This window comes from Ovis aries, chromosome 18 (assembly GCF_016772045.2).
Source record: "Ovis aries strain OAR_USU_Benz2616 breed Rambouillet chromosome 18, ARS-UI_Ramb_v3.0, whole genome shotgun sequence".
In the NCBI taxonomy this organism is placed as follows: domain Eukaryota; kingdom Metazoa; phylum Chordata; class Mammalia; order Artiodactyla; family Bovidae; genus Ovis; species Ovis aries.
In genome coordinates this window covers 45507736-45535345 of record NC_056071.1, presented here as the reverse complement: position 1 = coordinate 45535345, position 27610 = coordinate 45507736, and the positions used below count along the sequence as shown (strand labels likewise).

The 27610-nt window shown below is 45.5% G+C and overlaps 1 protein-coding gene across 1 annotated transcript in view; it reads right to left on the bottom strand.

Annotated features, from left to right (window-relative positions):
• TTC6 (tetratricopeptide repeat domain 6) overlaps window positions 1–27413 on the bottom strand; it is a 244409-nt gene extending 216996 nt beyond the window's left edge. Inside the window, exon 1 of the mRNA XM_060401450.1 lies at window positions 26812–27413. The gene's annotated coding sequence lies outside the window, so the exon portion shown is untranslated. The remainder of the gene's footprint in view (window positions 1–26811) is intronic.
• Window positions 27414–27610: the final 197 nt, after the last annotated feature.

The window sequence follows — 27610 nt, the reverse complement described above, 5'->3', positions numbered from 1 at the left end:
TCTAGGAATAAACATAAGGAATGTGCTGAAACTGCATGAATGAAATGTTTTAATTTTAACTGAAGGACATAAAGGAAAGACTCCACTAAGTAGGCAGTTAATATTCCTTGGTTCAGTTCTGTTCAGTTCATTTCAGTCGCTCAGTCGTGTCCAACTCTTTGCGGTCCCATGAATTGCAGCACGCCAGGCCCCCCTGTCTATCACCAACTCCCAGAGTTCACTCAAACTCATGTCCATCAAGTCGCTGATGCCATCCAGCCATCTCATCCTCTGTCATCCCCTTCTCCTCCTGCCCCCAATCCCTCCCAGCATCTGAGTCTTTTCCAGTGAGTCAACTCTTCGCATGAGGTGGCCAAAGTACTGGAGTTTCAGCTTTAGCATCATGCCTTCCAAAGGACCGATCTCCTTTAGAATGACTGGTTGGATCTCCTTGCAGTCCAAGTGACTCTCAAGAGTCTTCTCCAACACCACAGTTCAAAAGCATCCATTCTTCAGCACTCAGCTTTCTTCACAGTCCAACTCTCACATCCATACATGACCACTGGAAAAACCATAATCTTGACTAGACGGACCTTTGTTGGCAAAGTAATGTCTCTGCTTTTGAATATGCTATCTAGGTTGGTCATAACTTTCCTTCCAAGGAGTAAGCGTCTTTTAATTTCACGGCTGCAATCACCATGTGCAGTGATTTTGGTATTCCTTGGTAAGAAGACCAAATATTTTCATTTTATCAGATCTTCCCAAAATACTGTACTAGTTTAATCCCATCATAAACCAAATTGAAACATGATATTTTGAAATTTGAAAACTAATTCTGGATTTATTTGAAGTAATAAACAGATAGATTGGCCATAATTTTGGAAAGAGAAAGAAGGAGTGTTGTCTAACAAGATAATTAAAAACTCATATGGATGTAAGAATTAAAATGGAAACACTGTGGATAGAATCAACATGTAGACTGAGTGAGCAAAATAATTAAGAATAATATGGGTAATATTATAATAGCAGCATTAAATTGATAATAAAAGAAGAATCATTCAATAGATTGTGCTGAGACAATTGGTTAACTATTGGGGAGGATGAGGGGGTTTATCTCATTTTATGCCAAAATATAATGGGCTTCCCTGATGGCTTAGACTGTGAGGAACCTGCCTGCAATATAGGAGACCTGGGTTCAATCCTCAGACTAGGAAGAAACCCTGCAGAAGGAAATGGTTACCCATTCCAGTAGTCTTGCGTGGAGAATTCCATGGACAAGGAGTCTGGCTGGGTATAGTCCACGTGGTCCCAAAAAGTCTGACATGACTAACACTTTCACTTTTTCATTTTTCACAATGGACTTAAGACAAATATGGAAAGAAACATTTTTTTATGTTACTTTGCATTTCTTTGCTTACCAAGTATCCACATTTCTTGGTTGTTTCTTTTATATCAGCTCATAAAAGGGTTGTTTTTACAATTAGATTTCTTCATTTATCATGCAGTCTAGGCTATATGAGAGTATGCCAAGGCTGTATATTGTCTCCCTGCTTATTTAACTGGTATGCAGAGTACACACGTGAAATGCCGGGCTGGATGAAGCACAAGCTGGAATCAAGATTGGCAGGAGAATGAATATCAATAACCTCAGATACGCAGATGACACCACCCTTATGGCAGGAAGCAAAGAAGAACTAAAGAGTCTCTTGATGAAAGTGAAAGAGGACAGTGAAAAAGTTGGGTTAAAACTCAACATTCAGAAAACAAAGATCATGGCATCTGGTCCCATCACTTCATGGGAAATAGATGGGGAAACAATGGAAATGGTGAGAGACTTTATTTGGGGGGCTCCAAAATCACTGCAGATGGTGACTGTAGCCATGAAATTACAAGACACTTGACTCCTTGGAAGAAAAGCTATGACCAACCTAGACAGCATATTAGAAAGCAGAGACGTTACTTTACCAACAAAGGTCCATCTAGTCAAAGCTATGGTTTTTCCAATAGTCATGTATGGATGTGAGAGTTGGACTATAAAGAAAGCTGAGCACCAAGGAATTGATGCTTTTGAACTGTGGTGTCAGAGAAGACTCTTAAGAGTCCCTTGGACTGCAAGGAGATCCAGCCAGTCAATCCTAAAGGAAATCAATCCTGAATATTCATTGGAAGGACTGATGCTGAAGCTGAAGCTTCAATACTTTGGCCACCTGATGCGAAGAACTGACATTTGAAAAGACCCTGATGCTACGAAAGACTGAAGTGGAAGAAGGGGACAACAGAGGATGAGATGGTTGGATGGGTTGGATGGCATCACCAACATGATGGACATGAGTTTGAGCAAGCTCCAGGAGTTGGTAATGGACAGGGTTCCCTGGCATGCTGCAGTCCATGGGGTCACAAACAGTCTGACACAACTGAGCAACTGAACTGAACTGAACTGAATGGGTTATATGAAGAAAACATCCTATTTAGCCTCTAGAAATAGCCATATTGCTTCTAATCACTAAAATTGTCACTGCTGGTTCTCAAATCCAAGACCCTGCTATATGACAGAGCTCTCATTTCAGAATCAGTAGGCTTTCTTTCTCCACCCAGTTCCACCACTGACTACACCTTGGACAATTGAATCCTATCAGTAACAAGATTTCTTATTAAAAAATGAAAATAATAATCTGTTGCCTCTTTTCCAAGCCGTAGAATATGAACATTAGAAATGACTTCTAAAGCCCTTAAGGAAGTTTCCTTATTTAAAAAATTCTGTATAACCTCCCTCATAGTATTGTGGCTGTTTATTGTTTGCACAGGTGGTAATATGCTCATCCTGACACCATCTGCATTTCTTCCTACAAAAGACTGAAAGGTAGTGACTGGAACAGAGCACAGACCAGAAAGACATTAGTACCTGATGGGAATCTGATTTGACTCTCTCAACTGCACTTCCCTTTTATTTCTTAGTTCCTGCTTTGTATTCCTTTCCAACTTCTCTCAAGCCCTAGGTTTGCTATTGAAGTTTAACAAGTGGTCATTGTTTAACATTTCTCAGTACCTTCCCTAGAGTTCCGCATAGGAAAGTTGTTCTTTATATGTAAAAATGAAACCGTGGGAAATGGAACTTCTATTGTGTTTTCAAGGAAGGTGGTATCCCAATGCAAATAGGCCAGGCCATCAAAGCCAGTGCTTTCATAGTCTCCATCCACCCCTTAACACTACAAAATATGTAAAATGATTTTTAAACATCCAATCTCATAGGAAAACAACAGGTTCTCTTTTTTTGCTAGCAATTTAGTAAAAAAAGAGAGAGAGAGAAAGAAAGAGAGAGAGAAAGAGAGAGCCTAGTTCTGATTTGGAGATACTCAAGGAAAAATAATGTCGCTGTCCCAAAAGAAGGAAGTATTAAAATTAACATACAGTGTTACACCTGCTGCTCACAATCCAGGTTCACTGTTTACCCTACACTTTGAATGGGACAGAATGAGCAGTAATTTCACCCTCCTCTTCCTTCCCAAATGTTGAAAACTGCCTTTTCCTTACTCCTCTACCAGGATGTTCAATGCCTGAGCAGTGAAGTAGTCAAGAGAGTCCAAGGGCCAGTCTCCTCTCCTTTCCCACAAAGTCGGTCAGACATAAAAAGTAAGCTCCCAAAACAAAAGAGCTAAAGGCCCAGGGAGGGCTGCCTGCATGAATTCTCTAGACTCTGAGACAGGTTGCTCTCTGGTTCTTGCAGGTTTGGTTGTTCCTCCTGTTAGAACAGAAGATACAGAACTCTGCTCTAGACTCTAAAGCAGAAATAAATAAAGCAGACTACCAGATGACTTGGTTCTAAGCCACATGAACACTTCACACAGGGCAAGGAGTCTCAGTCCAGCAGAGTATTACCTGGGGAACTGAGCCAAAGCTCCAGCTGGTTATTGGAATTACTTGTCCTTGACCACCTCCTACAAACAGTCACCTATATATCAGCACCTCAGTGGGAACAGTGACCCATTAAGGATAAGATTTAAGTTGAGTTCATAGCCAAATATCTCAATTCAGTTCCTAAATTTCACACCAACATCAACTCACAATACACAGCACCAAAGTTCCAAAAGAAATGTCCAAAGACAGCCTATCTCATCTAGTAAAGTCTTCACTATTGCAAGGAACATAAAAGTATTCTGAAAATCACATTGGCTTTTGAAATATCACTGGTAGAAATGAGATCTGTCTGCCCACTGATAATAATTTATTAAAAAGTCCAAAAGGAAATATACAAACATTTTAATGATTTTGCTAAGAAATGGGATAATAGCAATTTTTTCTATTATCCCACACTTTCTATAATACATGCTTTCCTGCCTTTAATCCTAGTAATATCAGTAATAATAACTGACACATATCATGCTGGTTAAAAATGATAGAGAAAATAGAGAAACGCTGTCTTCAAGCTCCAAAAAGATGTTTTTCTAAACTATTCAGAGGCTTCTCTGGTAGCTTAGCTGATAAAGAATCTGCCTGCAATGCAGGAGACCCAGGTTTGATTCCTGAGTGGGAAAGATCCCCTGGAGAAGGGAAAGGCTACCCACTCCAGTATTCTTAGGCTCACAGAAATTTCAGTAACTATAAAAGCTTAACTTAGTTAACTCTTTATAACCAGTACCTAGAGTATGTCCATACCCCCTTGTGAAAATATATGTATACATAAATACATAATAGGTAATAGAACAGCTAAAAGCTCTTTCTGCCTGTTTTTCCTCTCCATGTTTTATCTTTTCTTGCTAGACTTCTGGCCAGAAGAATTAGAGAGAAGAGTCCAGACAACAACCACCACTGTGGAGTGAGAGAGAAATTCCAGAGGAAAGAGAGTCAGAGAAGTTAATCCCCCAATTCTGTGTCTAAACCCCATACAAGTCTAGACTGACCTCTGAACCATGCACATGTGGGCAAACTCAAAGCTCAATAACAGTTACTAGAACATATTGTGCTGATTAAAAATCATATAGGAAATAGAAGCAAAGGCTTAAAGAGCTGAACTGAGATTTAGCTGAACTTAACCTCCAATCACAGAGAATGAGATAGAGCTTACAGTGAGCCTAACCTGGTGAATTTCCTTTTTTTGGTTTAAACATTTAAGCTGTACTTTTCCCTCTAATCAGTGCTTTAGCTGTATCCCACACATTTTGATATATTGTATTTTCACTATTATTTAATCTAAAATGTTTTCTATATAAAAATTAAATGAAGTGAAAAAAGTAAATGAAAATGAAAAATGAACTGAAAAAATGAAAAAATAAACCTTCAGAGAGCTACAACAGAACCCAGAGTTTACACAAACATTCACAGTGTCCAGGATATAACAAGAAAATACTTCACATAAAAAGATCCAGGAAAATTTGACCCAATGTCAAGGGCAAAGATAATTAACTAATGCCAGTCCAGAGATGATCCAGAGGTTGAAATTATTAAACAAGGACTTTATAGCAACTATTATAGCTATACTCAATGAAGTAAAGGAAAATACGTTAAAGAGGAATAAAAAGACAAAATCTTAGAAGAGAAATAAATAGAAATTTTATATCTGAAAAAACATTTGTCAATAAAAATTTGACTAGTGGAGTGGGGATGTTAGAGAAAGAGTCAGTAAACTAGAAGATAAATTAACAGAAATTATCCAATATTTAAAAGAGAGAGAAAAAAGTTTTGAGAAAAAGAAGTCCTCAGAGCCTTGTGAGAAAATATCAAAAGCTCTAACACATGGATTATTGTTAGCCCAAAAGGAGGGAGGAGAATGGGGTGGAAAAATATTTGAAGAAATGACCTCTGCAAACATCCCAAACTTGGAGAAATACATAAATTTATAGATTCAAAAAGTTTGTAACAAAGAAGCTTTCATTATGCCAAGCTAGATAAAGAAAATTACATGCTGGAAACCAAACACAAACATAAAATCCTGAAGGAAACAGAAAAACAACACACTAATTAAAGGGAAGTAATTCAAATGATCGTGAACTTCCCACCAAACACCCCTGAGACTGCAGGAAAGTGAAACAAGGTTCGTAACATGCTAAAAGACAAAAAAAGTGCCAACCCAGAATTAGATATCTAGCAAGTATAGTCTTTAAAAAAATGAAAACAAAATGAAGACTCAACTAAGATACAGAAAAACTAAGAGAATAACTCACCAGCGGTCTAAAACTGTAACAAATGCTAAAGAAAGCTTTAGACTGAAGGAAAATTTTATTGGTGGAAAATCAAATTCTTCAGGAATGAATGAAGAAGATCAGAAATGGCAAATATCTGTGTATATTTAACAAGCCATCTTTGTATACATATTACAACATTGTCTTGTGGAGTATCTGTATACACAGATGTAATGCATATGACAACACTAAAGAGACTGGAATGGGGGTGGGTAACGGAACTGTGGGGCTTCCCTCATGGCTCAGACCATAAAGAATCTGCCTGCAATGCAAGAGACCCAGGTTCAATCCCTGTGTTGGAAGATCCCTTGGAGAAGGGAATGGCTACCCACCCAGCATTCTTGCCTGGAGAATTCCATGAACAGAGGAGCCTGGTGGGCTTCAGTCCATGGGGTCGCCAAGAATCAGACACCACTGAGCAGCTAATCAGGGAACTATGGCTGTTAATATTTCTGCACTTTATGTGAACTAGTTCAATATTAACTCTAGACCATGAAATATTAAGGGTATATATTGTAATTCCTTGTTGTTGTTGAGTCACTAAGCATGTCTGACTCTTTGCAACCCCACGAACTGCTGCATGCTAGGCTTTCCTATTCTTCACTATCTCCCGGAGTTTGCTCAAACTCATGTCCATTGAGTCAGTGATGCCATCCAACCATCTCATCCTCTGTTGCCCCCTTCACCTCTTGCCCTCAATCTTTCCTAGCATCAGGTGGCCAAAGTATTGCAACTCCTAGAGAAACACTTTTTTTTTTTTGGCCACACTGTATGACTTGCAGGATCTTAGTTCCCTGACCAGGGACTGAACCCAGGCCACCCCAGTGAAAAGGTGGAGTCCTAACCACTGGACCACCAGAGAATTCCCGCAAGACACATTTTTTTTAAGTAATACAAAAAGGTGTAATAAAAAGTTAATAAATAATAAAACAATACAAAAAAATTATTGAATCTTAGGAAACATTTTAGACTAAGTAATAGTGAAAATACAGTATATCAATGTGTGGGACACAGCTAAAGCACTGATTAGAAGGGAAAGTACAGTTTAAATGCTTAAATCAAAAGGAAAAATAGGTCTAAAATCAATAACCTAAGTTTCTACTTTAAGAATCTAGAAAAAGAGGAGTGAAGTATACACAAAGTAAACAGAAGAATATAAGTACAAAGACATATATCAATCAAATAATAGAAGCCAGAAAAATAATTGAGAAAATTAAGAAAACCAAGAGCTGGTTCTTAAAAAAAAAATCAATAAAATTTTTATAATCCCCTAGCTAGACTGTCCAAAAACAGAAGAGAACAAAATCACCTATAAAAGGAATGAAGAAAGGATGTTCACAACAGATCTTAAAGATAGTAAAGGATGATAAGAGAATATGATAACTTTATGCCAATAAAAACAATAATTAAGATGAAGTGGGTTAATCTCTGAAAACTACAACCTACCAAAATTAAAGAAACAGAAAATCTGAATAGTTAAGAAAATCTGAATTAATATATTTTTTATCAAAATCTTACCACAAAGAAATTTCCAGGCCCAGATGGTTCTCTCAAACCGAACTCATGAAAGAAATAACATCAGTCTTACACAAATATTTTCAGAAAAGAGAGGAAGGAACTCAATTTTTTGAGATTTACATAATCCTACTACCAAACCTGACAAAGACATTCTTTTTAAAAAGGAAAATTACCTACTAATATCCCTCATAAACACAGATGCAAAATTTTTAAATAAAAAAGCAGATAAATCCAAAACTATATTTTTGAAAAGAATACTATATCCTAATCACATAGTTTACCCCAGAGTTGAAAAACTGATTTAACATTAAAAAGCAATATAATTTACAACATTAACAAAGGAGAAAAAAAATGATCATTTAAATAGATAATAGAAAATCACATGACAAAATTCAACACTTTTTGTGATAAAAATAAATAAATAACTCTAGGAAAGCTATGAAGCATAGTGAACATTCTCAATCTGATTAAGATAAAGTTTTTAAAAACTTGCAGCTAATATTTTATTTTTGCTTTCCCCCTAAAACTGAAAGCTAAGCAAAAATGCCTCAACTCTTACTATATCTATTCAACATTGTATTGGAGGTACTTGCCATTGCAACATGGCAGGGAAAACGAATAAAAACTGAAAAGGAGGGACCTCCCAGGTGGTCCAGTGGCTAACAGTCTGCCTGGCAATGCAGGGGATGCAGGTTTGATCACTGGTTGGGGAACTAAGATCCCTCAGTGCCAGCGGAGCGACTAAGCTGGTGTGCAACTACTGAGCCCACACCTCTGGAGCGTGCCACAACTACAGAATCCATGCAAAAGATCACAAATGAGGCAGGAAAGATTCTGCATGCCACAAGTAAGACAACACAGCCAAAATCAGTCAATAAATATTTTTTTAAAAAACTGTAAAGGAAAAAGTAAAACTGTCCCTATTTGCAGATGACGTGATTTCAATGTTAAAAATCTCAAGGAATCCACAAAACAATTACTAGTACTAAGGAATGAATTGCCTAGGTTGTACAATACGAGGTTAATATACAAACTCAATAGCATTTTTATATCCTAACATCAAACAACTGGGAAAAAACACATAAAGTACTTAGGAGTTAATCTAACAAAATATGTCCAAAATCTCTACACTGAAAATTACAAAACACTGCTAAGAGAAATTAATTAACATAAATTTAGGGACCATGTTCATAACTGCAAGACAATATTGTTAAAATGGTAATTCTCCCCAAATAGATCTATAGATTTCATGCCTTCCCAATCAAAGTTACAGCAGACTTTTTTTTCTAGAAATTACAAGCTTATTCTAAATTGTGTTCACAAATTCAAATGTTTTAAAATAGCTAAATTGATTTTTTAAAAGAAAAAGGTAGACTTACACTACTCAGTTTCAAAACTTACTATTTACTACAGTAATGAAGACAATACCTGCATGCTAAGTCCCTTCAGTTATGTCCGCCTCTGTGCAACCCTGTGGGCTGTAGCCTGCCAGACTCCTCTGTCCATGGAATTCTCCAGGCAAGAATACTGGAGTGGGTTGCCCTTCCAGCCTCCAGGGGATCTTTCCCACCCAGGGATCACACCCTCGACTCTTGAGGTCTCCTGCATTGGCAGGTGGGTTCTTTACCACCAGCGCCACCTAGGAAGCTCAATCACGACAAGGCCATGGCAAATCATTATGCTGAGTAAAGGAACTCAGACACAATGGATGCTCCCATTTATATAAACTAGTAGAAAATGCAGCTGCTTCTACGATATTACACAGCAGATCAGTGGTTGAAGGCGGTAGGAGAGGGTGAGTGCAGGGCTAGATAGCAAAAGCAGCAGAGATATGAAAAAGGTTCTGTTATCTTGATTGCAGTAATTGCTTGAAAAGTGTTCGCATCTATCAAAACTCATCAAACTGTACACCTGAACATTATAAAAACCATACATTCCGTACATCTTAGTGAATACAACTTATACCTCTATGAAGCTGTAAATAGGAAAAAAAAACATGTTAAATTTACATTTGAATGCTTAAAATAAAACGAATTATTAAATTTCTTCGGACCCTTGCAGTGGTAGTCCACAGTAGACTGATTGTGGATCTGTGGCCTTCGGTACCGAATAATTCTCAAAGTAATCCTAGAGTGTCCCATTGCCTATCGAAGAATTTTAGGGTCAAACTCAGTAAGAGCTCCCTATTCTGAAATTAGACACACTGACCTAAGTGGGGAAGGTCACCAAAGGAGGTGTGTAAGGTTTGTCCCTAACTACCAGCCCCTGTGGCAAGGGCTAGCAGAAAAGGTCAAGGAATTGGACATTAAATTCCTCTATTGTGACCTTTCAGCCTCCCCCTAACCCCTCCGATTCTTCCCCCCACCCCACCCCCCACCCCCGCTTTTTGCCTTCCTAGCTCTTCCTATTTCCCTCACAGTTGGTCATCATCATCTACCTATTATTCCCTCCCACTAGATTTTCACTCCTCCCAGGTCCTCCTTGACTCGTGCTCCCAGCCCCAATCCCTTCTCCAACCTCAACTCTTTTCCGCCCTGATTTTCCTGGAGATTAGAGGGGCGGAACAGAGGTGACAACTGCTCCGCCGAAATAACGCAGCCATTTCTTCTCACAACCTCCCAGACCCAAGTTCCCCGCGCCCCGGTCCGCGTCCTCCTCTCACCCGCCTCCCGGGAGGCCTCTGCTCCTGCTCATGTGACGGAGAAGCTGGCCGGCCGGCCCCGCGGTCCAGTCTCCAACCGGCCTTTCAGGGGCTCAGCGGCAGGTGGACCCGCACCGCTGGCGGTCAGAACGCGCGTCGTCGCCTAGCAACAAGCCAGGCGCTACTCCCTCTGGTACCCGTCTCCGCCCCCGCCCCCGCCCCCGCCCCCTGGTCCTGGACCCGAAGGATGGGATTCATCTGCCCTGCGGGCGCCCACTTGCAGATTCTGCCTCGGGGAACCAGCTTTAGGACCGCTTTGGAGTGTGAGCACAAACTCTTGAGACCGCATCTCCCCGGAGGTCCCAAAGAGCTTCCTGGACTAGAGTCTCCTAGATCGCCAATTTTGCTCAATTTAACCCACCTGCTTTCTTGGCACTCTGGTTATTTCATACAGTTTAATGAATAATACTGGACTACAAAACTTGAAGCTTTCTTTTCTTTTTTTCAAGGGTTTTTAAGCTGTATGTCGACACTACATAGGGGCTTCCCTGGTGGCTCAGTGGTAAAGAATCCACCTGTCAATGCGGGAGACCAGGAGATTCGATCCCTGGGTTGGGAAGATCTCCTGGAGAAGGGCATGACTACCCACTCCAGTATTCTTGCCTAGTGAATCCCATGGACAGAGAAGCCTGGTGAGCTACAGTACGTGGGGTTGCAGAGTCGGACACGACTGAATGACTTCACTTTTATTCGTAAATGCAATGCTATACTTGAAAGAAATAAAGAAAGATCTGTGGGGAACATATACATAAATCTCTAACTAATGTTATGTTGAACTATGAAGCTAAACCCAAAAGAATACATACCATACCATTCCATTCATATAAAGTTTAAAACCCAAGCCAGCAAAAACTATAGTGCTATGGATGCAGGCTCAGCAGATATACTACAAATAAACATAAGAAAGTAACAACCTTAAGAGTCAAGATAGTAATCATGGCGAGTGGATGGACAGTGAAGAATCATGAGGTGCTAACATTGTTCTAGTTTTTAACATTGGTGATGGCTGTTTGAGTTTTTTTCTTTAGAAAAGCCATTCTCTGTTTTGCTCATTTTCCTGTGTTTATGTCATCATTGTTTAAAGAGGCAAAAAGAAAAACCACTAAATGAAACCATGGAGATGATAGTGCTTTGCTCAGTCTGGCACTTAGCAGGCCCTTAAAAATGTTTATTTTATATTCCTCTACTCTCGACCATGACAAACCTAAATAGCATTTTAAAAAGTAGAGATATCACTTTGCCAACAAAGCTCCATATAGTCCAAGCTGTGGTTTCTCCAATAGTCACATACAGATGTGAGAGTTGGGCCATAAGGAAAGCTGAGCACCAAAGAATTGATGCTTTCAAACTGTGCTGCTGGAAAAGACTCTTGAGAGTCCCCTGGACTACAGTGAGATCAACCCAGTCAATCCTCAAGGAAATCAACCGTGAATATTCTTGAAAGGACTGATGCTGAAGCTGAAACTCTTAATACTTTAGCCACCTGATGCGAAGAGCCGACTCACTGGAAAAGACCCTGATGCTGGGAAAGACTGAGGGCAGGAGGAGAAGGGGTCGACAGAGGATGAGATGGTAGGATGGCATCACCAACTCAATGGACATGAGTTTGAGAAAACTCCAGGAGATAGTGAAGGACAGGGAAACCTGGTGTGCTGCAGTCCATGGGGTCGAAAGTAGTTGGACTCTACTTAATAACTGAACAGCAGCAATAACTCTCTACCAACCTGTCTTTCTCCAAATACCCAAGCAACTAATAAGTGAGATCGAGAAAGTGGCAGATAAAACCTTCTGGAAGTCCTCCATGAGACTCCATATGCTGGAAGCGGGAAGCATGCTTTCCAGTTGTTTCATGTTTTCCAAGAATGCTGCTGCTGCTGCTGCTGCTGGAGCTATACAATTCCCTGGTGCTGGGTCTTAGAGCAGCCCGGCTGGGGAGGTGGATATGCTCAGGCATCTCAGTGAGGCCTCCCTGAGGGACAATCCTGCTCTAGAGGTGTACAAAGCCAGGAGGGGAAGCCTAGCTTTGCCACTTGGGCAAGTTGCTTCCCTCGAAGGGTTTCTGCAACCTCATCTGTAAAATGGAGACGATACTCTTACCTTGAAGGTTTGTTGCTTTACCCCCTAACATAATGAGTTCAAAAATTGAGCATTGCTGAATGCTCACAAAATGAGAAGCATTCTACAGAGAAGGCCCTGCCACCTTCCTCACATCTCACTGTCCTGAGGGTGCTTCATGAGGGCAGCTTCATTCTAAGCATGGGAGTAACCCCTTCAGACAGTAAGAAAATTACTTTTCTGTGCCAATTAAAACAATAAGCAAATAACCAAGAGCTTAGAAGATGACTAATTGTTCTCGGTACCATTCTGGAGGCTGCACACAAAAAACAAACAGGCCATGTTTCTGAGCTGGAGAAATTAAAAAATTAATGTAGCCTTGAAATATGCCTATCATATGATCAGGAAACAACTTAAGTGGTAAATAAATACTGTTCATAATACTTTTGATAATCAAAAATAGTATGTAAGTATTCAGATAATGAGATCCCTGAGCCAGATACTATTAGCTTCATTTTATAGATAAGGTACTAATGTCCAAAGAGATTAAGGATTTACCTTGAGCTAGTAGTGGAAATGGCAAGCCACTCCAGTGTTCTTGCCTAGAGAATCCCAGGGAGGGGGAGCCTAGTGGGCTGCTGTCTATGGGGTCACACAGAGTCGGACATGACTGAAGCCACTTAGCAGCAACAGCAGCAGCAGCGGTCGTCAGCCCTGTACTAGAAATTCTATTCTCGGTCTGCTTACACCAAAAAAAGAAGAAAAAAAAAGGGGGGGGGGGGAACAAAGTGACAAAAGAGGAAAGCAGGGGCAAGAGAGAAAGGGAGGAGGAGGAGGAGTGGCAGTTATGGCTCAGACAGTAAAGAATTTGCTTGCAATGCAGGAGACCTGGGTTCAGTCCCTGGATCAGGAAGATTTCTGGGACAAAGAAATGGCTATCCACTCCAATATTCTTGCTTTTAGCCTGGAGAATCCCATAGACAGAGGAGCCCGGAAGGCTACAGTCCATGGAGTTGTCGGACACAACTGAGTGACTAAGCTGCTGCTGCTAAGTCGCTTCAGTCGTGTCCACCTCTGCGCGACCCCATAGATGGCATAGGAGGCTCCCCTGTCCCTGGGATTCTCCAGGCAAGAACACTGGAGCAGGTTGCCATTTCCTTCTCCAATGCATGAAAGTGGAAAGTGAAAGTGAAGTCTCTCAGTCATGTCTGACTCTTCGAGACCCCATGGACTGCAGCCTACCAGGCTCCTCCGTCCACTCGTGCATTAATCTAAAAATATTTCAAATTCTTTGTTGATACTGAAATGCCATCATATGAAAATGTTAATAATCTTCAGTTCAGTTCAGTTCAGCTGCTCAGTCATGTCTGACTCTTTGCAACCCCATGAATCGCAGCACGCCACGCGTCCCTGTCCATCACCAACTTCCAGAGTTCACTCAAACTCATGTCCATCGAGTCGGTGATGCCATCCAGCCATCTCATCCTCTGTCGTGCCCTTCTCCTCCTGCCCCAATCCCTCCCAGCATCAGAGTCTTTTCCAGTGAGTCAATTCTTCACATGAGGTGGCCAAATTACTGGAGTTTCAGCTTCAGCATCATTCCCTCCGAAGAAATCCCAGGGCTGATCTCCTTCAGAATGGACTGGTTGGATCTCCTTGCAGTCCAAGGGACTCTCAAGAGTCTTCTCCAGCACCACAGTTCAAAAGCATCAATTCTTCGGCGCTCAGCTTTCTTCACAGTCCAACTCTCACATCCATACATGACTACTGGCAAAACCATAGCCTTGACTAGACGGACCTTTGTTGGCAAAGTAATGTCTCTGCTTTTCAATATGCTATCTAGGTTGGTCATAACTTTCCTTCCAAGGAGTAAGCGTCTTTTAATTTCATGGCTGCAGTCACCATCTGCAGTGATTTTGGAGCCCCCAAAAATAATTAGTACCATCTTAAAGAGAGAACTTAGAAGAGTGACATAAAATTACTCACCCATCATTGAAACACTGATTTCCTCTGGTTTTTATCACTCTCAAACTGCCCTCTACCCATCCTCTTGTCATCTAGTTTTGGAGCCCCCTATTGGTTCACTGCATAGCAAGTCAAGGAAGATCCAATGGAACATTCAGCTTCTGTACTTCCCATGTTCTCTCACAGAACAAATTGCAAAGTTTTCCAAAGAGAATTCAAGGTCCCACACCATTAGAGCCTGCCCAAAGGTCTAACTATTTGGAAAATAAATGATGACTAAATTATACCACTTAATATAATAAATGAAAGATTTTGATATACAAAGACCTGTAAGGATCAAACTATAAGAGGGAGAAACTACAAATGAAAATACTGACAGATGTGTTTTTCAAAACCCATGCATTTAAAAATAAACAAAATTACAGTGTAAATGAAAACTTAGTGGAAAATTCACAATATTTACAGCAGACATGGGATTAATAGTCTTTAAGTGAAAAATAGATAAGACATCAAAGCTTGAAATTGGCTAAAGAAAGTGTGAAGAGAGCTCCCAAAAGAAGAAATACTTCTGGCTAATAGAAATATTAAAATATTCAACTTCAGCAGTAATCTTGGACATGTAAAATTAAAACAATTTCACGTAATTTTTGCCAGACTACAAAGTGACGGGGTACATGCATGCAAGTGTGGCTATCTCTTGCTGTTTTCTAGATGTTTTGTAGCAAAATGTCTCATAAGTCTTAAACACTTATGTATCTTTTGATCTAGAAAGTTCATTTTTGTTGACTTTTCCTACTAATAGAGATATGCAAAATTTAACAATAATGATACTGAAGAATTGTTTTAATCAGTAGAAGGCAAAACTCTTGTCTTAAACCGAATCTCACAGAGCCTGGGACACGGAGAGTGCTCACTGAGAGACACGCCTAAATAGTGTCGCTGATTTAGCATTAGTCAAGACCAAGTTATTGCCAGGGCACAGGTGTAGGGAGAACTGAACTCTAGACTTAACATTCCACAGATTAGAAAGCGAGAGATGCTTCGGCCATGTAGAGTGTATTTCCCAGGAGCCCCATGGTCACTGGACTTACTTTGTGCTCAGTTGCTCACCTGTGTCCGACTCTTTGTGGTTCCATGGACTGTGGCCCGTCAGGCTCCTCTGCCCATGAAATTTTCCAGACATGAATAATGGAATGGGTTGCCATTTCCTACTCCAGGGGATCTTCCCAACCCAGGGATTGAACCCATGTCTCTTGCACCTCCTACACTGGCAGGTGGATTCCTTACTACTAGACCCACCGGGGAAGCTCAGACCTAGTTTAGTGTCTGGTTATATTCACACAATCCACTAGAAGCAAAAGTCTCAGTCTTAGGTTTATAGCAAAGATTGGTTCACCGGAAAAAAAAAACAAACAACACTTGAATAATATCGGTACTTGGTTTTAACATCAACTACTTTCACAATGATATCAAATGCAAATTAGCAAATTAACATGGAATATAAAACAAATATACTCAGAGTACACTACCCTGTAGCCTTGCTTGCAGGAAGCAACCACCACCGAAACCCTGAAAGCATCGCAGCTGTACTCCACCCATGATGATGAGGAAAGGGTACAGCTTTTCAATGAGTACAGTATGAGCAGTATGAGGACCACACTGGAAAAGTTAAAGACACTGTATTTGACTTCCATTCCCCTCCTTATCAGTTAGATTCCCACCTGAGACAGATGGCATGCTCAAAAGGTGGTGTGTTGGAGGGGTAACACAGAATGGAGAGAGCTGTTTACAGGATGCAGGCAGGATTAAAGGGAACTAACATTCAAGGTGTAGCAACAGCACAGAGCTATTATCACCCTTGATCTGAAGGCAGAAAGGGATTAAAAAGGTGTGAGCAGAGCCTGGTGAGAGCTGAGACTGGAGAGAGGGGTTGCCTGATAGGAACTATGGCCACAGAGGCAGTTAAGGACAAAGCCACACTGATGCAGGGAGAAAGCAGGAGTTAAGTACTCCTATTGCTCTATTCTTCTGCTTTCCTTGCTGGCAACATTATCCCCACATTGGCCAAATCCAACTGGAAGCCCCAAGGCAAGGAAAATGGATCAATGCGACTCATAGAGATTGGTCTCTGGGGCAGAGGACCAGAGGAGGAAGCTCAGAAGAATAACAGAGAAGAACAAGCAAAGTCTACTACCCAAAGTCTACTACTACTGTACTGCTTTAATCCACGCAAACTAACGAACTGAGACACTTCCCCCACCTTAGGATCCTCCTTGGCATTGCTCACCCCCAGCCTGCTCACCCATTTCCCCCCTCCCACCTTGCTGACCTAATTAACATATGCCAGGCTTCTCTCCAGACCCCAAACTCTGATTTGAGGCTAACACCTGAGCTTATTGAGTTCAGGAATGGACCCCTGGGAAGCCAGCAACCATCCTTCCAGTGGGATGTCTCAGAAGTCTGGCGCCAGGCCTGATCTCAGGATTTTTAAGGTAAGATAAAAATAGAAAGCATTGAGTAGAAAGAAAAGTCTGTGAGTAAAACTATCCACTTGAAAAGACACAAATAACACTAATAAGCCTTGTCCAAAGCAGGTGTACCTGGCTGAGAATGAAGGATTTATTTTCCTTGGAGGTGGTAGCTGGTATTTGACATTCCAGTTACACTTTACATTTCCAAAGGCTTTGCTTAGGTGTTCTCCAAGCATGGTAATGCACTAGAGATTTTGCTACGTTTGGGGTCAGAGCCATTTTTTTTCTTCTAAAGGCATATAAGACTGTTGGATGTGCTTTGTAGCCTAAACACTGAGCTTAGAGAACCAATGCTCGGTTTATGCTTAGAAAAACTAACAATTCTCCCTAAGTAAGCTGTAAAAACAGAAGCTGCATTTAGCTAGAGATTCATTGCTGCCTGAGACTTCTGTGTACCAGCCCACCTCCCCCAAAGGCAACTCCCCAATACCAACCCAAGGAAAATTAATAAGCTTTGAAGGTGTGTTGTTTGTCTGTCCTCCAGCAAATAAAATATTTTATTTTATTCCCCTGGTTCTGGTTACTAAGTGAAGCAGAATTCAAAATCTTACTAGAGTTGTCTTAGCCCATCCAGGCCCTGTCTGAAATATGTGGGTCGCTACGCAAGAGACTCAGGAATTCACCCCCAGACTCTAGCTCTTCCAAGCCTTAGTGGGAGGTGATAATCAACTTGTGAATTTTTACCCCATCAGTTGGATCTATGTGTATGGGGCAAAATCCTCTTGTGGCTTGGTCTTTACTATTTGTCTTGATTAAGCTCCTGTCCCCAACTAAGCTTTCCTACACATGCAAAGTATATGCAAAGTATCATTTAGGGTCTTCAGTATTTGAAGGGTCAAACTTAAGTCCAGCATGCTTGCTTCATTTCTGATGGACTTGGACTCTCAGATAGAAACTGTTTTTTAAAGGGAATCTTTATCGAATGATTCTAAAAGACAGGACCTAAAGTTTCCTTACATTCGTACTGTCTCAGGTTTTGAGGATTTTAGAAAACGTCTTCAGTGATACTTCTCCAAATGAGTCCTAAGTGGCTTGTTCTGACTCTGTCCATGACAGGACGGGGGAAATAGGGGGATCCCAGGGAGAAAGAAAAAAAATGTTTGGGTGAATCAAGGGTCCTGCTTTCTCACCTCCTTGCTCTGCAAGTTCTAGTGATGAGGGTGGGGAATAGCCTCCCAGAAGCCCCAACTCATTTCCTTCACCTCTCCCAGTGAATGCTTCCTGGATCCAGGCCCCACAGTCTTGCCTGAGGTCACCATAGCCAGTGCTGCGATGGCACAGTTCCCCCTAGTGTGCCTGTGCCCCGTCGGAGGTGCTGGGGAGTGAAGTGGGGGAATAGAAGGGGGTAAGCATAGAGGAGCCCCTGGAGCTGGACCCACCTCCCTGGTGGCTCAGATGGTAAAGAACCTGCCTGCAATGTGGGAGACTATGGTTTGATCCCTGGGTCAGGAAGATCCCCTGGAGAAGGGAATGGCTACACACTTCAGTGTTCTTGCCTGGGAGAATCTCATGGTTAGAGGAGCCTGGCGGGTTGCAAAGGGTTGGACAAGGCTGAGGGACTTTCAGTGGGGTTTGCCGAGTCCTCCGGGGAGGGAGGCACGGGGATCTCTCACCTCTTCGCCCCTTGAGCCTCCTCTCCCTTAAAGATCCTAACGGTGTAGCTGATGCAGCCACCGGACATTTTCAGGAAGCATGTTTCTTTGCTGCACAGAGAGCTGCCCTGTGGGTGGGGAAGACTGGGAGGGGATTATAGGCAGTGTCTCAATGGACATTTAGGCGCAGCTGGGGGCTCAGCGTCATTAAGTGCAGACTCCCTTCTCCCTGCCATTTGTATCTGGGAGACACTGTGATTTCCGGGAGCCTGGCTGGTGACCACCTCCAAAAGACTGGTAAAAAGGGAGGGCTGAGGGTGCCCAGATGGCCGGTCCACAGCAGCCAGCATTGCCCAGGTTCCCAGATTTCTGTAAAGGCTCTTGACTGTTGCTGCCTTTTATTGTGCTTACACTCTGCACTCGTCTAGTGTGAGGTAGGTACTAATGTGCCCATTTTATAGTTGAAAAAATGGAGGCTCAGAGAAAGCAAGTCTCCTGCAGAGTACAGATTGGAATCTGATTCCAAATCCATGATCTTAAACATAAACCCTATAGTCCTTGTCAACTGCAAGAACAAGCCAGGTTGGAGCTTGTGTAATGAGAGATTCCTAAGACTCAGAGACCCCCAGCCTCAGAGGTACCAGCCATGCACAGGGGCATGTGCAGAGCACTGCTTCTGCTGCTGAGAAGGCTTTGCCCGGTCTTGGAAACTGAAACAAAAGCTCTACTTTTCCTCCCGCTGCTTGTTGTCTTTGGAGATGCTGGAAAATGGAAAAAAGAAAGAAAGAAAGGCTTTCGCCCCAAATTTGCTAAGAAACATAGATCACAAAATTAGAGCAAACTGGAGGAAAATCTTTGTGTTACCTGTTATCCCAGAGTCTTCTCAACTTGCAGAGAAGAGGCTTCCCTATAAACGGTTTCCTTCTTAAGTTCACACAGATCCTGGTTCCCGTGGGTGGGGTCATCAGGCCTACACCAGCCACTCCAGACTCAGGGGAAACTCAGGCCCAAAGTATCCATCCAGGCTCCCCAGCAAATTGAAGGTGGGTTGGAGGGTGCCAAACCCTGCCACGCCCTGCCACCCTGTTGGAATCCCTGTCTACATCCCCTGGTGTCTTCTCCTAGTCCAGGCTTTCTCCCTCTCCCATTTCTTGGGACAGGTTTATTCCCATTCCAGCACCTGCAGGAGTTTTAGAAGTTTCTGCCCCAGTGTAAACTGACCTTCAAGGCAAGCACTGTGCTTTATTTATTGAAACCACTTCTCTTGCCGGGTGGGTTGTGAGGGAAGGGTCACAAGGAGGTCAGAGAAGACTAGCAGACTCACAGCGGAAGGTATTTTCGTAGAAGGAGGCTAGTGGGGTGAGGAGAGTGGGATGCACCCCGCGGACTGTATCATGGAAAGCATTGGAAAGAAAACAAACAGACACCAGATCTGTTAGAAGCCTAAGCCTCCAAGGTGGGTCGGGTTCCATCCAGTGCCAAGTTTCTCCCCGGAGCCGCAGGACAGGGGTCCAGGTAGGGAGCTGTCCCGGGAAGAAAAAGAGGTCTGAAAGCAGCCAGTTTGCCCCTCAGCTCCTGGGCGGGGCGTGGGGGGGCGGGGTGTTGGAGAGGGGTGCTACGGAGCCTTAGAGCGGCTCTCAGCGCCGGGGCCGGTGGGATGTAGGGGACTGGGACATCACGGACACCAGATGCTGCCTGGTGGCTTTCCGAGTGACAGCAGCCCAGAGGAGAGGGAGGAGGATGTGCTTCCTCTCTCAAGGACTCCCACGCAGGCTTTCATGTTAAATAAAACTTCAGGAGGAGACGTTGACCCGCGGGGTCTTCAGTTAATACCTTGTAACAACAACATGGCAGGTTCGGAGAAGTTTGGTGGTCCTTTAAGAAAATGATTACATCACACTGGGAAGGTGCGTGGAATAAAATGCTTTAGATCCTAAAGACAGGAAGACAATGAAGGTAAAAGCCTGAAAACTTTGAGTGCGCTGCCACCTCCGTAGTGCGCTGAGCCTCTGGTATCCGGGAGGGTCACCTCGGGGACTCTTGCTGCGCCACCTGTCCTGGTCGCGCCCCGCCCCTGCAGGCGCCCCCCGGAGTCCCGGGGCGGAAACGCCGCGCGCCTAGCGCTGGGCACAATCCGGGACTAACAGTGCTTTTCCTTCTCACTGCGTGGGATCGGCTTCATCCCTTGGCCAATTTAAACATATTATTTAAACACGGAAGTTTCCTTTACAGATTGGAGTGAAACATTTTGCTTAATAGAAAGTAGATGGGATTCTTCAACTTTTAATCGATATCTTTGTTGAAAGGTGCGGTTGGCCGCCTTTTCACAGCGGGGGGAAGTGAACACATTTGCCTCGGGTCACACGTGGAGGGCCCTAGATGAGCAACAGCGGCCGCTGATTCTGCCAAAGGCCGGGTACAGGTGAGGTGAGGGCATTTCCCATTTGATCATGTCACCACGGTGATTTAGGTTAAAATTAAGTGAAAATCCAAGGATCCCAGGGTTCTGAGGCCCTAGCCATTACGCTAGAAATATCTGTTCATCTATTTGTTCATTGTACTGTCCATTTATTTCTCAAGCCCACTGAATTGAGACAAGTCCCTGAGATCCTCTCACTTGGACCAGCATCTTTTCCTGACACCAACCTGGCCAGTCTCTGGATTGGAGCAATTAGTTCAGTGATCAAGTCAACAAATCTTTATTGAAGTCTACTAACCCCCAGGCTCTGCTGCAGCAGTGGAGACTACTGTAGTCTGCACCCTCAGAGAGCTTCTAGTCCAGTGAGGGAGAGAAAAAATGAAAAGACACAAATGGAATTTGCTGTTGAGGAGGGATAAAACCTGGCAGGAACTTAGAGCACAATGTGGACCTAAGATCCCCCGGAGAAGGAAATGGAAACCCACTCCAGTATTCTTGCCTTCAAAACCCCATGGATGGGATGGCAAAAGAGTTGGACACGACTTAACGACGACTAAACAACAGAAACAGAAATGGACCTCAGTTAGCTGGGGAAGTCTGCAAATTCCTCAAGACCCAGGGAGGCTGCACTGGACTTGCCACCACAGATAATGCCCAGTGTTGGCAGCTGCATTTCCTTACTTTGATCCATTTACTATAGACAACCAGGATGGCAGCATTCAGAAAGTGGTAAAAGAGCCTGCAAATTTTGCTGTATCCTAGCAAAAGGGAATGCTGCCAAGGAGCCCTCCTCCTAGTGTTTCTCTTTACAAGAAAACTCACTGCATGTGAGCTAAGTACTGGTTTTACTCTGTGACCCTTAGGACAAGAAAAATCAAACAGCTTCAAACAGATGCACTATTTTAAAACAAAACTTTCCCTAGCTCTGGAATAGCTTGCTGGAAACCCCAAAAGCAACCACTCAACAGTGTCCTCCAATCAAATTTTAAATAATGAACATAACCTCCCTCTAGCCATGCCACGCCAATCCAAAAGCACAGTTTTAAAATTAGGAGAGAGATCAGGAAGCCAGTACAATGGGAAAAGCCTGGCTATAACACATTTTACCTTTTCACCCCCATGTGTAGAATATGATTTATATAATTGTTACAAAAGCATCTGCTAAATAGAACTATGTAAATTTGAGGGTAATCACATTTGAATAGCCCAAGTTAAGCCGCCAGGTCAGGCTGAAGGGCCGTGAGAAAGTCCTGGGTGTACCTGTGGTGGCGTTTGGGGGAGACCGGTGGATGGGGAAGGGGGAATTCAGGGACTGAGAAGTTAAACATTCCTTAACAATTAGGGAAGGATTGAGGTCTAAGCAAGCAACCCCAACCCTTTGTTTCCATCACTGTTTCCCACTAGCCTGAGCTTCTGCCATTTGGAGCAATGGAGGTTCTGACACACCAACCCCTACACCTCCAATCTCCCAGCTGCACATCTGGAGCAGCATAGGAGGAAAAGATTGGGATCTCAAAGCTTTCTCCCAGCCTCAAGCACACCCCACCCCGCTCCTTCGGTGGCACACAGTAGGGCCTCAGCCACTCTAGTCCTTTTCTGCTCTCAGACTTAAACGTTCGTCACACCTATAATTTTTTCAACTCTGAAGCAGTGCATTTCCAGTTACTCCCCCCAAGACCTCCTCCCTAGTGGTTTTCAAGTAACCACAGGGGGAAAATCTGGGCACCACTACGCAAAGATAACCATTCCAGGAGTGTGCAAGGGTGAGGAAAGACTTTAGGGATTGGGCCACTTTCTCCAGCTGGAGGGAATAAAGCTGACTCGGAGAAAGGGCTGCCTGGAGACACGCGACGGCCTCGGGGACCTGGCCTGGACCGGCGGGGGGTTGGGGCGGGGTGTCGCGTTTTATGCGCGACCCTCCAAGGAGAGAGGCCCTTCGAGGACCGACGGGCTTCTGACTCCTACCTCCCAAGGCTAGTGATGGCCCAGGAGGGCAGGTCGCCCTTCCCAACCTTTCTCATTTCAATTCATGAAAATGAGAGTTGATTTTGGCAAGGCGCTGCTCGCTCACGGCCAGAGAGACGGTTTTGCCGCCCGCGGGCGGAGGCCGGGTGGGGAGCAGCTCCGGCTCCGACATCCGGCTGTGGGTGAGCCCGGCCCGCGACCCGGGTCGCTCAGAAACCCGGCAGCGGCTCAAGGAGCTGTAGGGGAAGGGACACACCCAGGGATGAAGAACCGGGATTAAAATGTTACATTAAAATTTTTTTCTCAGTCAAGTGAAAGCCCTGAATGTGTATGTCTGTGGATCCACATACACAGATACCTGCCTGCAAACGTAGACTTCCCCGCAGGGAACCGACAAGGCGGGTTGAGGCGGTCCCGTGGCCCCTACCTACTGAGGGTCAAACGCCTAGTGAATTAATTTCTTAAATTGATGTAATGATAGAAGCAAGGGCTTCCCTGGTGGCTCAGTCAGTAAAGAATCCGCCTGCAATGCGGGGGACCTGGGTTGGATCCCTGGGTTGGGAAGATACCCTGGAGAAGGTAATGGCTTCAGTATTACTCCAGTATTCTTGCCTGGAGAATCCCATGGACAGAGGAGCCTGGCGGGCTACAGTCCAAGGGGTCACAAAGAGTCGGACACGACTGAGCAAGGGCAGAGGAAGAAAGGAAAGGAGAAGAGAGAGGCAGCGGAGGAACAAGGAGCTCGGTGCTGCTCTTCTGACCCTCTGCGCCCTCACCCTGGCCTGGGCGGCGGCGGGACCCGAAGGCCGCGTCTCGGCGGCCGCGGCGGTGGGCGGGAGGCCGAGGCCGGCGCTGGGGTCCGCCCTCTCGCGGCGCCGGCCCTTCCCCAGCTCCCGCACACACCTCTGTCCTCGAGGGCCAGGCATACGCAGGAGCAGACAGTTGTTTCCAGTGCCCCAAGCCTTCCTCGGTCCTAAACCGACCCGGGGCTCGGTTCCAGGAGACTGTGAACCGCGTGCAAGGCGACAGGTCTTAGTTCCTCGGCGTCTGATTCTCCCGGGACGTGGAGGATCGAAGCTTCTTATCTGGGGGGCGGGTGGGAGCCTGTGGCCGAGCTCGGATCACCCTGCAGCGAGCATGCACCCTGGGCCCGCGGCCGCGGGCGAGATCTGGCCGAGGCTCGTCGGGGAGGGGAGGGCTGGTGGGGAAAGGGGACACATTTTTAGACCCCGCCGCCCCGGGCCCTGCTGTCTGCCACGCGTCTAAACGGTCCCGCTGAACAGGTAGGACCTGGTGCCGCCACAGGCAACCAGCTGGGCCCGAGGCGCGAGCCCCCGGCCTTTGCTTCCAGTCTTCACCCTCGACTTCTCCCTGACCGAGTGGAGATCTGCGGAAGGGGCTCCTAGCCAGGTAATGCTGGGAGAGCGGAGCGAAGGTGGCTAAGTTCGGTGGGTGGGCCAGGCGCCACCGGCCCCCAGGGCCCGACTGCGAGGAGAGCGGACCCCAAGGGGGTAGAGGGCGCAGCTTCCGAGAAGGGCGGGGCCCCTTCCTCCGTCCTTGTTCACCTGGAGGTACCCGCGCACCTGCCATCGCGACTGCCCTGACTGCCTCCATCCAAGGAGCCTGCCCACTCCGCTACCCAGGCCACTCCAGGCGCGCTCTGTTCGCCCTGGCACAGGCCACTTGAGCCCGGGACGCCCCAGGAGCCGCCACGTGGCTGCCCTCGGGGCTCCCTTACCTCGATTCCCCCCCCGCGACCCCACCTCCCCGACACAGAAGGCAGGTCCAGTTGCCTGGAAAGCGCAGCAATCTTTCTGCACCGCGTAAAGGCAGGGCCTATTAGGGAGAAAAGGTTGGAAATGAGCAGGCTGCAGCAGCCGGGCTTGTTACCTGGTTGCTGGTCAGCAACCTAGAAACAGCAGTTTTGTTGGTCGTTAATTTTCCAAACCAAAGACCCAATAGGGCACTGATGATTAGCTTTTAAATCTCAGGGAAATGACCGACTGGCAGCAGGGTACACCAGAACTTCACCTTCTAAATTTGTTAGGTGTCTTGGAACACCGCGACCGAGATGGAGAGAGGCTAGAAGCTCACCGAGCTGCCACCTTTCCTTCTTCTTGGCCTCGGGCAGTCGGCTCTAGGAACCAAAAATCTCTGGCTGAGGGAGGCGTGCGAGGTTCCAGTCTCGCCTGCTAGTGCTGGCTGGGGGCGCCTGCGGCAGGATTCCGCGTTCCCTTTTCACTACAGGAGGCGCTGTGATCGCGGGAATTCCTCGGGCTGCGGACAGGGTCCCCAAGCTGGATCAAGGTTCTAAAACTAGCAGAGCCCGCTCTTCACCACCGATCTTGAGCTTTGGAGAAGCCCTGAAGAAACTTCACTTTGGCCATCCGCTCTGAAAAATGGGTGTCCCCCCCCCCCACCACCACCAAGCTGAATTTTTTGTAAGATGAGATCTAGTGGGTTTGAGATGTGGGCTGACAGGAAGATTTTTTTTTTTTTTTTTTTACTCCCTTGACGGTTACAGCCTTTGGTTTGGTTTATTTTCCCCTTAAAGCTCCGGCTTTTTGTGTAACATAAAAGTTATTGCTAAGTTGTTACTACCCAAGGAAAATACCCTAGTCATGCTGGATGTGGTGGAAGAGCCAAGAGGGCGTTGGCGAATCACCGCGGGAAGGAACAAGGAAGCTCATTAGCACTGAAAGTACCCCCACCTCCCCAGTCAGGCTGAGGAGCCTATGCATCCATGTACTTTACAAATGGGACTAAGGTCCTGCTGTTGATGGGAACCTTGCACAAAAGAATTAGTTTCTGACTGTCGCCCTGAGAAATATGTGCAGACCCACAGGTTTGCAGATATATTTACACAAATTGATGGGACTGGCTGCAGTTGGGGAGGGCGACTGGCTGCTGAGTTCCAGGTGATTTAATTTCACTCTCAAGCCTTTCCTTACAGTGTGACGTTACTCACTACCACCACCCTCCCTTTTTTTTTCTTAAAGGAATTGGAATCCAATGCTTTTATCTTTTTTTATTTCCTTAACTACACATCTTCACCCTCTCATGCTCTCCTGCTGATTTAAGAGATTTGTTTGGTTCAAGGATTTAATGTGATTCTCTTGCCAGATTTCAAGGAAGAAAGGTTTGTAAGAACAAAGCACAGGGGGGAAAGGAATCTGTTTGGAAGACAAGTTAAAACACATTTCTTAAAATGAGATTAATAACAGTTTAAAACTTTGCCAAACAAGAATATTTCGCGGATTCTTAGTCCTTTCGGAAAGATTTTTTATTGCTACTTAAACCTAGTGGTTCTCCGAAAGTACAGCACATACATGGTCACACACACACACACTCAGAACCACACAATCACCATAGCACAACCTCTCACCAACTCACTGCCTACCACCCAGTCACTTTAGTTGGTCCTCCCCAGGGCTTGTGGGCAAGCCACTACCCAGAGTCTCATAGAAGCCAAGAGGCTCTGCTTGAAGAAGCACTTCCCACGGATGTCCAGTCCCAGCCCGGCCACTCCAGATCAGAGATGGGACCAAGCACCGCCGTCACCACCGCTGGCTTCGGCCTGGCACCTCTCTAGCCGAGTAGATGCTTTCCCGCGCCCGAGCCCAGCCTCTCCCGGCGCGTATTTAGGGAGATGTCCCCTCCCCCTGACCTTTCCCTATCAGAAACCAGACGGTCGCCTCCAGCTCAGTCCCCGAGGCTGCGGAAGGGGGGCGGGAGGAGGAGCTGGGCAGAGGGAGGACGGCCCGACTCGGGTCCGCCTGCCCTATCACATAGACATCTGTTCTCAGTTTCTTCCTCTTCGTGATCGCTGCAGATGACAGGGGGAGTAGAGCGGATCGAGGTGGAAAAAAAAAGTTATGTCATAAAGATATAAAACGGTGTTGTGACTCACCTGCTCTTAGCCGCAGGTACGGGTTTCGTGGCAGCGTCTCCACTCTGCTAGCCAGGAGCCGGGATCGGCCTAACGTCACCTGGCTCGGCTGACTCAGATGGCCGAGTTTCTAGTGACGGGGCAAAAGTGGGGCTTTTTCCTTTTTCAGTCCTGAAGTCCGGGGCGGGGGCCGGGGGAGGGAGGAGGAAGTCTGAATTTTCCAGTCTCCCGGGGTTGAACTTTTAGGTCAGGAATCAGAAGGGCGGGAGCTGGAAGCGGGCAGAATAGTAGGAGGCAGGAGGGGCGCGGGACGGGGTCGCAGCACCGAGGGCCGAAGGTCCCCCAGGGGAACCCTGGGGTCATGGAGCCGGCTCTACCCCCAGGAGCCCGGGCTCCAGCGCCACCGCCCCCAGCGCTTCATCGGCTGCGCGGTTCCCATCCAAAACCCTCGCTAGCACTCCCGGCCCCGCCTATTTTTCTTTTTTCCTCTTCCAAAGAGGGGTTACACACACACACACACCCCACCCCGCCTCCACCACCGCCACCCGGGTTTCCCTCTTCCCCCAGCCTCCCGGCTTAAACCAATTACGCCGCTTGGCAAACAAAGTGAGGGTCGGGTTTGGGGGAGGGGGCGCGGCGGGAGGGGGCCCAGGGGGCGCGCGCGGCGGCGGCGGCGCGGCGGGGCGGGAGGCGCGGCGGCCGGGCTGGCGGGCGGCCGCCTCGCAGGTGCACCTCGGGCTTTGTAGGTGCGAGCGTCTTTGTGCGGCGGACAAATGGGGAGAGGACGAGGAGGTGGGCACTCGAGCGACGTAAGATCCAC